The sequence below is a fragment of the Salminus brasiliensis genome, chromosome 12 (genome assembly GCF_030463535.1).
Source record: "Salminus brasiliensis chromosome 12, fSalBra1.hap2, whole genome shotgun sequence".
NCBI classification, from domain to species: Eukaryota; Metazoa; Chordata; class Actinopteri; order Characiformes; family Bryconidae; genus Salminus; species Salminus brasiliensis.
Genome location: NC_132889.1, coordinates 14,739,417 through 14,751,809, shown reverse-complemented (window position 1 = coordinate 14,751,809; position 12,393 = coordinate 14,739,417).

Genomic DNA, 12,393 nt, shown 5'->3' with positions numbered 1-12,393 from the left:
ATGGTCAACTGAAGTAATTCATAATTAATATACTGGCCTTTAGCCTGAATGAGATCTTCCTGTTGTGAGTATTCCATCAGAAACCTCTAATCAGCATTAGTGAACAGTTCAGGTTTAATTTTCTTCTACATAGTCTGACACCCAAGAGACTAAATCCATAACCACTAGACTACTATAATAACACACAAAGAATGATTTAAAGTAAAGTAACAGCAAATGTTAAATGTATCATTAATAATATTATAAGCGGAAAATAAGGGATAAGTCTTTAACTGCACACACTGCTTTCAGAATATAGAAGAGTATATATATATATATATATATATATATATATATATATATATATATATATATATATATATATATATATATATATGATACACAAGCTTAAACAGCTCTAGTTTCTCTAAAGCAGAAAAGTACAAGCATCATCACTCAGCTATATGTTCAAAGTGTCCAGAAGTAATAAATATGAAAAGGGAGTGATATTAAAACATTGGCAAAAAACTAAATTGCTAAAAGGAAAAAAGCATTAAAAATTAATTCAAGTTTATTTATAAAACACTTTTCACAACGAGTCATCACAAAGCGGCTTTACAGAGATCTGGGTCAGAGCCTCTTTTGAGCAAGCCAGTGGCAAGAAAAACTTGAGGAAAAAAAACGGAGAAGAATCAAGATCCAGAAGAGAAACCCATCCTCCTCTGGTCACCAGACAGCAAAATAAAAAGCAAAGCAGGAATAAAAATAATAAATCAATACTGAATTAAGAGAATATGGAAATGCGCCGTCAAGCCATAAAAGACAAAAAACGTGAGTGAAATGTGTAAGTCCAGGCAGGTGAGGATGAATAAACACGAGGCTCCAGATCAGGACAGTGGGCAGTAGGGTAGTAGAGAGCCAGGTCTGGTGGTCCAAGGATGGAACAGCTGGAACTGGGCATCTTAATATATGGTAGAGAGCGAGAGAGAGAAAACAGAAAGTAGGGGAAAAACAAGAGGTTAGGAGATCCTATAGGTACAGTGGCAATCAGATCACAGCAAGCTGAAGAAAAAACAAACAAATAAAAAAAATAAATAAATAAAAATAAAAAATAAAAACACATCTTAGATAAAACAAGGTCTTGGTTAACAAGGAAAGTCCTGACTACATAAACATACTCAAAGGATTGGATACAATAAATAAATAAAAATGTCCTTCCCTAAACACAGGCCTCTTTTGGCACAGGATTTACTGTACAAATGACACGGGTAGAATTCATCAAGGTCATTACAGTAGAGACAGAATTGTGGACAAAACACATTTTCAAAGAAACAGACATATCTACCACTCAGAGAATAAGACCTCAAATGCACAGTATAGTACAGCAGACACTGAGCACAAGCACTGCAATCCATATGATCAGCACAGAGACCATAAACATTTTCCATTTACCAAACATGGATTTCTATCACCCCGTAAGACTGGTGTCCTCACCCCTTATTTCAGTCCTGAAGCACTGCGGCTGTAAAAGCTACATAGAACAACCACATGCTGTCATTTCCTAAAGTAGTGCTGGTAAGAGTCTTGAACGTGAGAACAGCTCAGCCAGTTTGGATGAAACACTGTTTTGAACACAGAAACTCACAAGAGACATCGGTATGATTGACTAACAAAACATTAGGTGCTGCATTGTCCTTGTGTGTGAAAAGGATAGGAACCAGATTCCTCTGGGCCTGAAAGGAGGTCAAGGGTGCACAATGTTTGGGTCATTTTACTCAGAAAGTGTTCTAAATAGTCCAGAGTTCAATCCTGTTCTGGGTGCATTCCCAACCTACAAATCCACTTCTGTTCCACCACTACTGAAACAAAGCGTCTTGGGTCAGATCTTGTAGGTGGTGGGAAGCGAGCAATACAATCAGTGCAAAGCGGTTGTTCAAAGGGTGCTGAGTCAGGAAATTCTCCTGTCACAGTCTTTGTCCTTCAGAGCTAAAATTTTAAGTGTGGCGTCTCAGCGTCATCGCAGACAGCCAAGGCGGCGCTAGGCTCATACCTAAGGCTGTGTTGTCAACGTAGGATAGAGTCAGGATGACTGTTTGCCAGCCGTTGCCATTGACTCTTCAGATGGTCATATCATCTGATCACATGCACCTTAAAATCCCAACAATGAAAATTTCACTCAGGTCATTTGAAGTAAGAGAACTGTACAGAATACACTGATTATTGATCAAGTACATACAGTAGAAGTTACATACAGTCAAGCTGGAAAGTCTGCACACCCCTTCTCCATGCTTTATGTTATAGACTTATTCTACACTAGACTGAATTCTACACAATTGTACACAATTCTAACAATTGGGATTTACAGTGGGACAAGGCTGACCCAGAGGGTAGGTACCAGCACTCAACCACGAATGGACTCATGTCAGCAGCGAGCAGCTCAGCACGAGGAGAAAGAAGAAAAATAGAAAGGGATTTAGGAGTATGAGTGGACTGGTGTACGACCTGTAAACGTAGACTAGAAAGACAATCAGAACCTGTAATCAGAGCAGTACAGAACAGTGTTAGTATGAAAACAGACTAGAACAGCATGATTAGAATACTAAAAGTGTGTCCAGAACAGAAACAGGACGTTTATTCCAGAGTTGGAGGCTTAAGAAGAGAAAGCTTTCCCCCCCCAGAGTTGCTTCTTCTGAAGTGGGGAAACTGATAGTAGTCCAGAATCCTGCAAAAGAAATGTACGTTACCGGTTGTAGGGTTTAAGAAGTTCTCCAAGATGCTGTGGGGACAAACAATCAAGTGACTCAAGTCAGAAGGAGTATTTTATAATCAATGAGGAATTTAACTGGAATCCAGAGCAGGGATGAGAGAGTAAGACTGATGTGGTCACAATTTTAAGCTCTAGTGAGCAGTCAAGTCGCTGCATTCTGAACTTATTTAATGACCCTGAGCTTATTTCATGATTTGCATAAACTTCCTACCAGAGTGGCATTACATTAATTCAATCTTGAGTTTATAAATCCTTATAAATGTAATACAACCTTTAAATATTCTTTTAATTTAAAAAATTCTTTATGACATTAACAATACTGTAATTGCGTGTGTCAGTGACAGCAGCAGATGGACAGCTTTGTATATACATTTTCCTTTGACTTGTTGCATAAATTCAATATCACTACAACTTATCTGGAAGTATTCGGCTGTGTCCTTATGGTGAAGCGTCCTTCGCATCTGCTTGAAGCCACACTGCCACATCACAGCCAGAGCTACAGACTTGTGGACGGGTAACCTAGAACGAGTTGCAGATGGACAGACAGTCAGACAGCATTACAGCCAGAGTGAGTCTAAACAGAATGAGTTGCAGATTCATAGCCAGAAAGGTACAGCATTGCACATGGATAGGAAGCCAGAGTTGGTGACAGAGCCTTAGCAGAACAAATTGCAGAGTTTTAGATGGAGAGAGACAAAGATGCAGAACGGTAAGAAGCCAGTGACCCAGCCAGAGTCACACGGACAGCCAGTTCAGACACAGAATTACACATGGAAAGAAAGCCAGCCAGCCACAAAGTTGCACATGGACATGCAGACAGCGCCACACAGTTGCAGACAGACACAATTTAAAATAGACAGCCACCCAGTCAACCAGTTGCAGATGGTCAGTCAGTCGGAGTTGAAGCCAGAATCTAAACAGAACGATTCGCAGATTTACAAACAGCCAGTGTTGTAGATGGACAGACAGCCAGAGTTGCAGATTGACATGCACAGTGCCAAACAGTCACAGTCAGAAAGACAGACAGCCATTGCACATGGTTAGACCACTAACACTGCACTGAACTGCACAAGATGGATACAGCCAGCCAGAGTTGCAGACAGATAGTCAGTTTCACATTCATAAACAGACCTGCGAAGGAAACTGTAATAGTTAAAACATGTGGGAGTGGATTCATTCAGGGCTATGGATTCATTAGACATGGTGAACTAAGGTGGCCATCACTAACGACTTCATTGATGATTATTGGTTACAATGTAAGGGACCAACACAGGTTAGATACTGCAGGGTTTGTCAGAAATATTATGAACGAGTGACAATGTTTTAATACAAGCAAAGACATGGCAGAATGAATGATTGGAATAAAGTACATCATGTAAACCACTTACCTGACTGGTGTGACTGGGTAGGGCCAGTCCTGGCATAGCACCTTCTCAATGAGAAGGTGTGTAAAAACTTTTGGCCTGTACTGTATCTGTTACACAGTTGCATACGAAAAGTTAGCCTCACACATTACATATGCAAAGAAGGGGTTCAAGGGAACCTAAAAACCTGTTACGCAAATAAGAGAGTTAATACATGTATAGAAACTAAATGATCACCTACCTGCTACACAGTTGCAAACAAATTGTCAGCCTCACAAAGTTGATGGACACACAGACAGAGAAGCAGGTGGATATTTAGGCAGTCAGTTAGCCAGTCATCCAAAGTTCCAGATGGAGATGCAGATGGATAGACCATGGTGAGCCCGATCCATCTTCAGGGATAGGAGTCAGCGATTCATGAGGACCTTTGTGGCAAAGAAGAAAGTTAATACATGTATAGAAACTGAATGATCACCTACCTGTTAGACAGTTGCATATGAATAGTCAACATCACAGTTGCAGATGGACACACAGATAGAGAAGCAGATGGATAGTTAGCCAGACAGCCAGAGTCAGGGAGTCATGAGGACATGTGTGGCAATAAAAGAAAGTTAATACAGGTATAGAAACGGAAAGATGACCTACCTGCTACACAGTTGCATATGAATAGTCAAAACTCCCACAGTTGCAGATGGACACACAGACAAAGAAGCAGATGGATAGAAAGCCAGACAGTTAGCCAGTCGGCCAGAATCAGGGAGTTATGAGGACCTCTGTGGCAAAGAATAAAGTTAATACATGTATACAAACTGAATGATCACCTACCTGTTACGCAGTTGCAAACAAGAGAAGCAGTTGGATAGTTAGCCAGACAATTAGCCAGTCGGCCAGAGTCAGGGAGTAATGAAGACCTGTGTGGCAAAGAATAAAGTTAATACATGTAAGGAAACTGAAAGATCACCTACCTGCTACACAGTTGCAAACAAATTGTCAGCCTCACACACTTGCAGATGGACACACAGACAGAGAAGCAGATGCATAGTTAGCCAGTCAGCCAAAGCTCCAGATGGAGATGCAGATGGATAGTCCATGGTTAGCCCGATCCATCTTCAGGGATAGGAGTCAGGGAGTCATGAATACCTGTGTGGCAATAAAAGAAAGTTAATACATGAATAGAAACTGAATGATCACCTACCTGCTACACATTTGCAAACAAATTGTCATTCTTACACGGATGCAGATGGACACAGACAGAGAAGCAGATGGATAGTTAGCCAGTCGGCCAGAGTCAGGAATTCATGAGGACCTGTGTGGCAATAAAAGGAAGTTAATACATGAATAGAAACTGAATGATCACCTACCTGCTACACATTTGCAAACAAATTGTCATTCTTACACAGATGCAGATGGACACAGACAGAGAAGCAGATGGATAGTTAGCCAGTCTGTTAGCCAGTCGGCCAGAGTAATGGGAATAATGAGGACCTGTGTGGCAATAAAAGAAAGTTAATACATGTATAGAAACTGAATGATCACCTACCTGTTAGACAGAAGCAAACAGATAAACAGCGAGCCGTACACAGTTACAGATGGACACACAGACAGAGAAGCAGATGGATAGTTAGCCAGTCGGCCAGAGTCAGGGAGTAATGAGGACCTGTGTGGCAATAAAAGAAAGTTAATACAGGAATAGAAACTGAATGATCACCTACCTGTTACACAGTTGCAAAAAAGAGAAACAGATGTATAGTTAGTCAGTGGGCCAGAGTCAGGGAGTCATGAAGACCTGTGTGGCAAAGAAGAAAGTTAATACATGAATAGAAACTGAATGATCACCTACCTGCTACACAGTTGCAAACAAATCGTCAGCCTCGCACAGATGCAGATGGACACACAGACAGAGAAGCAGATGTATAGTTAGACAGTGGGCCAGAGTCAGGAAGTCATGAGGACCTGTGTGGCAATAAAAGAAAGTTAATACATGAATAGAAACTGAATGATCACCTACCTGTTACACAGTTGCAAACAAATTGTCATTCTTACACAGATGCAGATGGACACAGACAGAGAAGCAGATGGATAGTTAGCCAGTCTGTTAGCCAGTCGGCTAGAGTAATGGGAATAATGAGGACCTGTGTGGCAATAAAAGAAAGTTAATACATGTATAGAAACTGAATGATCACCTACCTGCTACACAGTTGCAAACAAATTGTCAGCCTCGCACAGATGCAGATGGACACACAGAGAAGCAGATGGATAGTTAGCCAGTCAGCCAGAGTCAGGGAGTAATGAGGACCTGTGTGGCAAAAAAAAGAAAATTAAAACATGTATAGAAACTGAATGATCACCTACCTGTTACACAGTTGCAAACAAGAGAAGCAGATGGATAGTTAGCCAGACGGCCAGAGTCAGCGATTTATGAGGACCTGTGTGGCAATAAAAGAAATTTAATACATGTATAGAACCTGAATAACCACCTACCTGTTACACAGTTGCATATGAATAGTCAACATCACACAGTTGCAGATGGACAAACAGACCGAGAAACAGATGGATAGTTAGCCAGTCAGCCAGAGTCAGGAATTCATGAGGACCTGTGTGGCAAAAAAAAGAAAGTTAATACATGTATAGAAACTGAATGATTACCTACCTGTTACACAGTTGCAAACAAGAGAAGCAGATGGATAGTTAGGCAGTCGGCCAGAGTCAGCGATTTACGAGGACCTGTGTGGCAATAAAAGAAAGTTCATGCATGAATAGAAACTGAATGATCACCTACCTGCTACACAGTTGCATATGAATAGTCAACAACACAGTTACAGATGGACACACAGACAGAGAATCAGACGGATAGTTAGCCAGTCAGCCAGAGTCAGGAATTCATGAGGACCTGTGTGGCAAAGAAGAAAGTTAATACATGAACAGAAACTGAATGACCACCTACCTGTTAGACAGAAGCAAACAGATAAACAGCGAGCCATACACAGTGACAGATGGACGGACCCTTGATGGAAAGATGCACCATCAGGGAGGGAAGGGGTATTGGCATCCTCTAAACCTGTAAGACAACAAAGACAATCAATACAGGTTTTGAAACTGAAAGATCACTTACCTTTTACACAGTTGCAGAACAATAGACAGTGAGCCAGACACAGCTGCAGATGGACAGATTGATGGTGGCTGGAACTACAGTCAGTGAGGGAGGGGCTCAAAAGGTCCTAAACATGTAAGACAAATAAAAAAATATATACATGTATAGAAACTGAATGATGACCTAACTCTTACACACTTGCAATCAGATAGATATCGAGTCACACAAATAGTTGCAATAGACAGACCCTTGTTTGATGGATCCACCATTAGGAAGGAGGTGGGTCCTGTAGTCCTGAAAGCCTGTAAGACAACAAAGAAAGTCAATACATGTCTAGAAACTGAATGATCACCTACCTGTTAGACAGTAGCAAACAGACAGACAGCGAGTCACACACACCGTTGCAATGAAGAGACCCTTGTTTAATGGATACACCATTAGGAAGGAGGAGGGGGGTGGAGGCCTGGGGTCCTGGGGTTCTGAAAGCCTGTAAGACAACAAAGAAAGTCAATACATGCATAGAAACTGAATAATCACCTACCTGTTATACAGTAGAAAACAGATAGACAGCGAGCCATACACAGTGACAGATGGATGGACCCTTGATGGACAGATGCACCATCAGGCAGGGAAGGGGTAATGGCATCCTCAGAACCTGAAAGACAACAAAGAAAGTCAATACATGTATAGAAACTGAATGATCACCTACCTGTTTTCACCTAATGGCATCCTCAGAACCTGTAAGACAAAAAAAAAAGTCAATACATGTTTAGAAACTGAATGACCACCTACCTGTTAGACAGTAGCAAACAGATTGAGCAAGGCCCTTTACCCTCTCTGCTCCCCGGGCGCTGGAGTTGGCTGCCCACCGCTCTGGGTGTGTGTGTGTACTCACTGCCCCTAACACATGTGTGTGTGTGAGTGTGTGTTCACTACCAGATGGGTTAAATGCAAAGGACACATTTCGCTGTACACTGTATAGTGACAAATACGTGCACCTTTACCTTTACCTTTAGATAGACAGCGAGCCGTACACAGGTGCAGATGGAGGACCCTTGATGGACAGATGCACCATCAGGGAGGGAAGGGGTAATGGCATCCTCTAAACCTGTAATACAACAAAGAAAATCAATACATATATAGAGACTGAATGATCACCTACCTGTTACAAAGTAGCAAACAGATAGACAGTGAGCCGTACACACTGTCAGATGTATGGACCCTTGATGGACAGATGCACCATCAGGGAGGGAAGGGGTAATGGCATCCTCTAAACCTGTAAGACAATAAAGAAAATCAATACATGAATAGAAACTGAACGACGACCTAACTCTTACACACTTCCAGTCAGACAGATATTGATTCACACAAATAGTTGCAATGCATAGACCCTTGTTTGATGGATCCACCATTAGGAAGGAGAGGGGTGTCCTGAAGTCCTGAAAGCCTGTAAGACAACAAAGAAAGTCAACACATGTATAGAAACTGAATGATCACCTACTTGTTAGACAGTAGCAAACAGTAAGACAGCAAGCCGTACACAGTTGCTGATGGAGGACCCTTGATGGACAGATGCACCATCAGGGAGGGAAGGGGTAATGGCATCCTCAGAACATGAAAGATAAAGACAAACAATACAGGTTTTGAAACTGAATGATCACCTACCTGTTAGAAAGTAGCAAACAGATAGACAGTGAGCCGTACACACTGTCAGATGTATGGACCCTTGATGGACAGATGCACCATCATGGAGGGAAGGGGTAATGGCATCCTCTAAACCTGTAAGACAATAAAGAAAATCAATACATGAATAGAAACTGAATGATCACCTACCTGTTAGACAGTAGCAAACCGATAGACAGCAAGCCGTACACAGTTGCAAATGGATGGACCCTTGTGGGACAAAAGAACCATCAGAGAGGGAAGGGGTATTGGCATTCTCATAACCTGAAAGATAACAAAGACAATCAATACATGTATAGAAACTGAATGATCACCTACCTGTTGTCACCTAATGGCAACCTCGGAACCTGAAAGATAACAAAGACAGTCAGTACAAGTTTTGAAACTGAAAGATCACTTACCTTTTACACAGTTGCAGAACAATAGACAGTGAGCCAGACACAGCTGCAGATGGACAGACTGATGGTGGCTGAATCTACGATCAGTGAGGGAGGGGCTCAGAAGGTCCTGAACGTGTAAGACAAAACAAAAGTCAGTACATGTGTAGAAACTGAATGACGACCTAACTCTTACACACTTGCAGTCAGATAGATATTGATTCACAAAAAAGATGCAATGAACAGACCCTTGTTTGATGGATCCACCATTAGGAAGGAGAGGGGTGTCCTGAAGTCCTGAAAGCCTGCAAGACAAAGAAAGTCAATACATGTGTAGAAACTGAATGATCACCTACCTGTTAGACAGTAGCAAACAGATAGATAGTGAGCCGTACACAGTGGCAGATGGATGGACCCTTGATGGACAGATGCACCATCAGGGAGGGAAGGGGTATTGGCATCCTCAGAACCTGAAAGATAACAAAGAAAATCAATACATGTTTTGAAACTGAAAGATCACCTACCTGTTGTCACCTAATGGCAACCTCGGAACCTGAAAGACAACAAAGACAGTCAATACAGATTTTGAAACTGAAAGATCACTTACCTTTTACACAGTTGCAGAACAATAGACAGTGAGCCAGACACAGCTGCAGATGGACAGATTGATGGTGGCTGGATCTACGGTCAGGGAGTGAGTGGCTCTGAAGGTCCTAAACGTGTAAGACAAAAAAAAAACGTCAATACATGTATAGAAATTGATTGATGACCAAACTCTTACACACTTGCAGTCAGATAGTTAGCGAGTCACACACACCATTGCAATGGACAGACCCTTGTTTGATGGATCCACCATTTGGAAGGAGAGGGGTGTCCTGAAGTCCTGAAAGCCTGTAACACAACAAAGAAAGTCAATACATGTATAGAAACTGAATGATCACCTACCTGTTGTCACCTAATGGCAACCTCAGAACCTGTAAGACAACAAAGAAAGTCAATACATGTATAAAAACTGAATGATCACCTACCTGTTAGACAGGTGCAGACAGATGGACAGCGAGCCCTACACAGTGGCAGATGGATGGACCCTTGATGGACAGATGCACCATCAGGGAGGGAAGGGGTAAAGGCATCCTCGGAACCTGTAAGACAACAAAGAAAAACAATACATGTATAGAAATTGAATGATCACCTACCTGTTGTCACCTAATGGCAACCTCAGAACCTGAAAGACAACAAAGACAGTCAATACAGGTTTTGAAACGGAAACATCACTTACCTTTTACACAGTTGTAGAACAATAGGCAGAGAGCCAGACACAGCTGCAGATGGACAGATTGATGGTGGCTGAATCTACGGTCAGTGAGGGAGGGGCTCAGAAGGTCCTGAACCTGTAAGACAAAAAAAAAAGTCAATACATGTATAGAAACTGAATGATCACCTACCTGTTAGACAGTAGCAAACAGTAAGACAGCAAGCCCTACACAGTGGCAGATGGATGGACCCTTGATAGACAGATGCACCATCAGGGAGGGAAGGGGTAAAGGCATCCTCGGAACATGTAAGACAATAAAGAAAATCAATACATGTATAGAAACTGAATGATCACCTACCTGTTGTCACCTAATGGCAACCTCAGAACCTGAAAGACAACAAAGACAGTCAATACAGGTTTTGAAACGGAAAGATCACTTACCTTTTACACAGTTGCAGAACAATAGACAGTTAGCCAGACACAGCTGCAGATGGACAGATTGATGGTGGCTGGACCTACGGTCAGGGAGTGAGTGGCTCTGAAGGTCCTAAACGTGTAAGACAAAAACAAACGTCAATACATGTATAGAAATTGATTGATGACCAAACTCTTTCACACTTGCAGTGAGATAGATATTGAGTCACACACACCATTGCAATGGACAGACCCTTGTTTGACGGATCCACCATTTGGAAGGAGAGGGGTGTCCTGAAGTCCTGAAAGCCTGTAAGACAACAAAGAAAGTCAATACATGTATAGAAACTGAATGATCACCTACCTGTTGTCACCTAATGGCAACCTCAGAACCTGAAAGACAACAAAGACAGTCAATACAGGTCTTGAAACGGAAAGATCACTTACCTTTTTAGTGAGGGAGAGGCTCAGAAGGTCCTGAACCTGTAAGACAAAAAAAAAAAGTCAATACATGTATAGAAACTGAATGATCACCTACCTGTTAGACAGTAGCAAACAGTAAGACAGCGAGCCCTACACAGTGGCAGATGGATGGACCCTTGATAGACAGATGCACCATCAGGGAGGGAAGGGGTAAAGGCATCCTCAGAACCTGTAAGACAACAAAGAAAATCAATACATGTATAGAAACTGAATGATCACCTACCTGTTGTCACCTAATGGCAACCTCAGAACCTGAAAGACAACAAAGACAGTCAATACAGGTTTTGAAACGGAAAGATCGCTTACCTTTTACACAGTTGCAGAACAATAGACAGTGAGCGAGACACAGCTGCAGGTAGAAAGATTGATGGTGGCTGGATCTACGATCAGGGAGTGAGTGGCTCTGAAGGTCCTAAATGTGTAAGACAAAAACAAACGTCAATACATGTATAGAAATTGATTGATGACCAAACTCTTACACACTTGCAGTCAGATAGTTAGCGAGTCGAACACACCATTGCAATGGACAGATCTTTGTTTGATGGATCCACCATTAGGAAGGAGGGGGGTGTCCTGAAGTCCTGAAAGCCTGTAAGACAATTAAGAAAGTCAATACATGCATGAAAACTGAATGATCACATACCTGTTAGACAGGTGCAGACAGATGGACAGCGAGCCCTACACAGTGGCAGATGGATGGACCCTTGATGGACAGATGCACCATCAGGGAGGGAAGGGGTAAAGGCATCCTCGGAAACTGAAAGACAACAAAGACAGTCAATACAGGTTTTGAAACGGAAAGATCACTTACCTTTTACACAGTTGCAGAACAATAGACAGTTAGCCAGACACAGCTGCAGATGGACAGATTGATGGTGGCTGGATCTATGGTCATGGAGGGAGAGGCTCAGAAGGTCCTAAACCTGTAAGACAATTAAAAACATCAATACATGTATAAAAACTGAATGATCACCTACCTG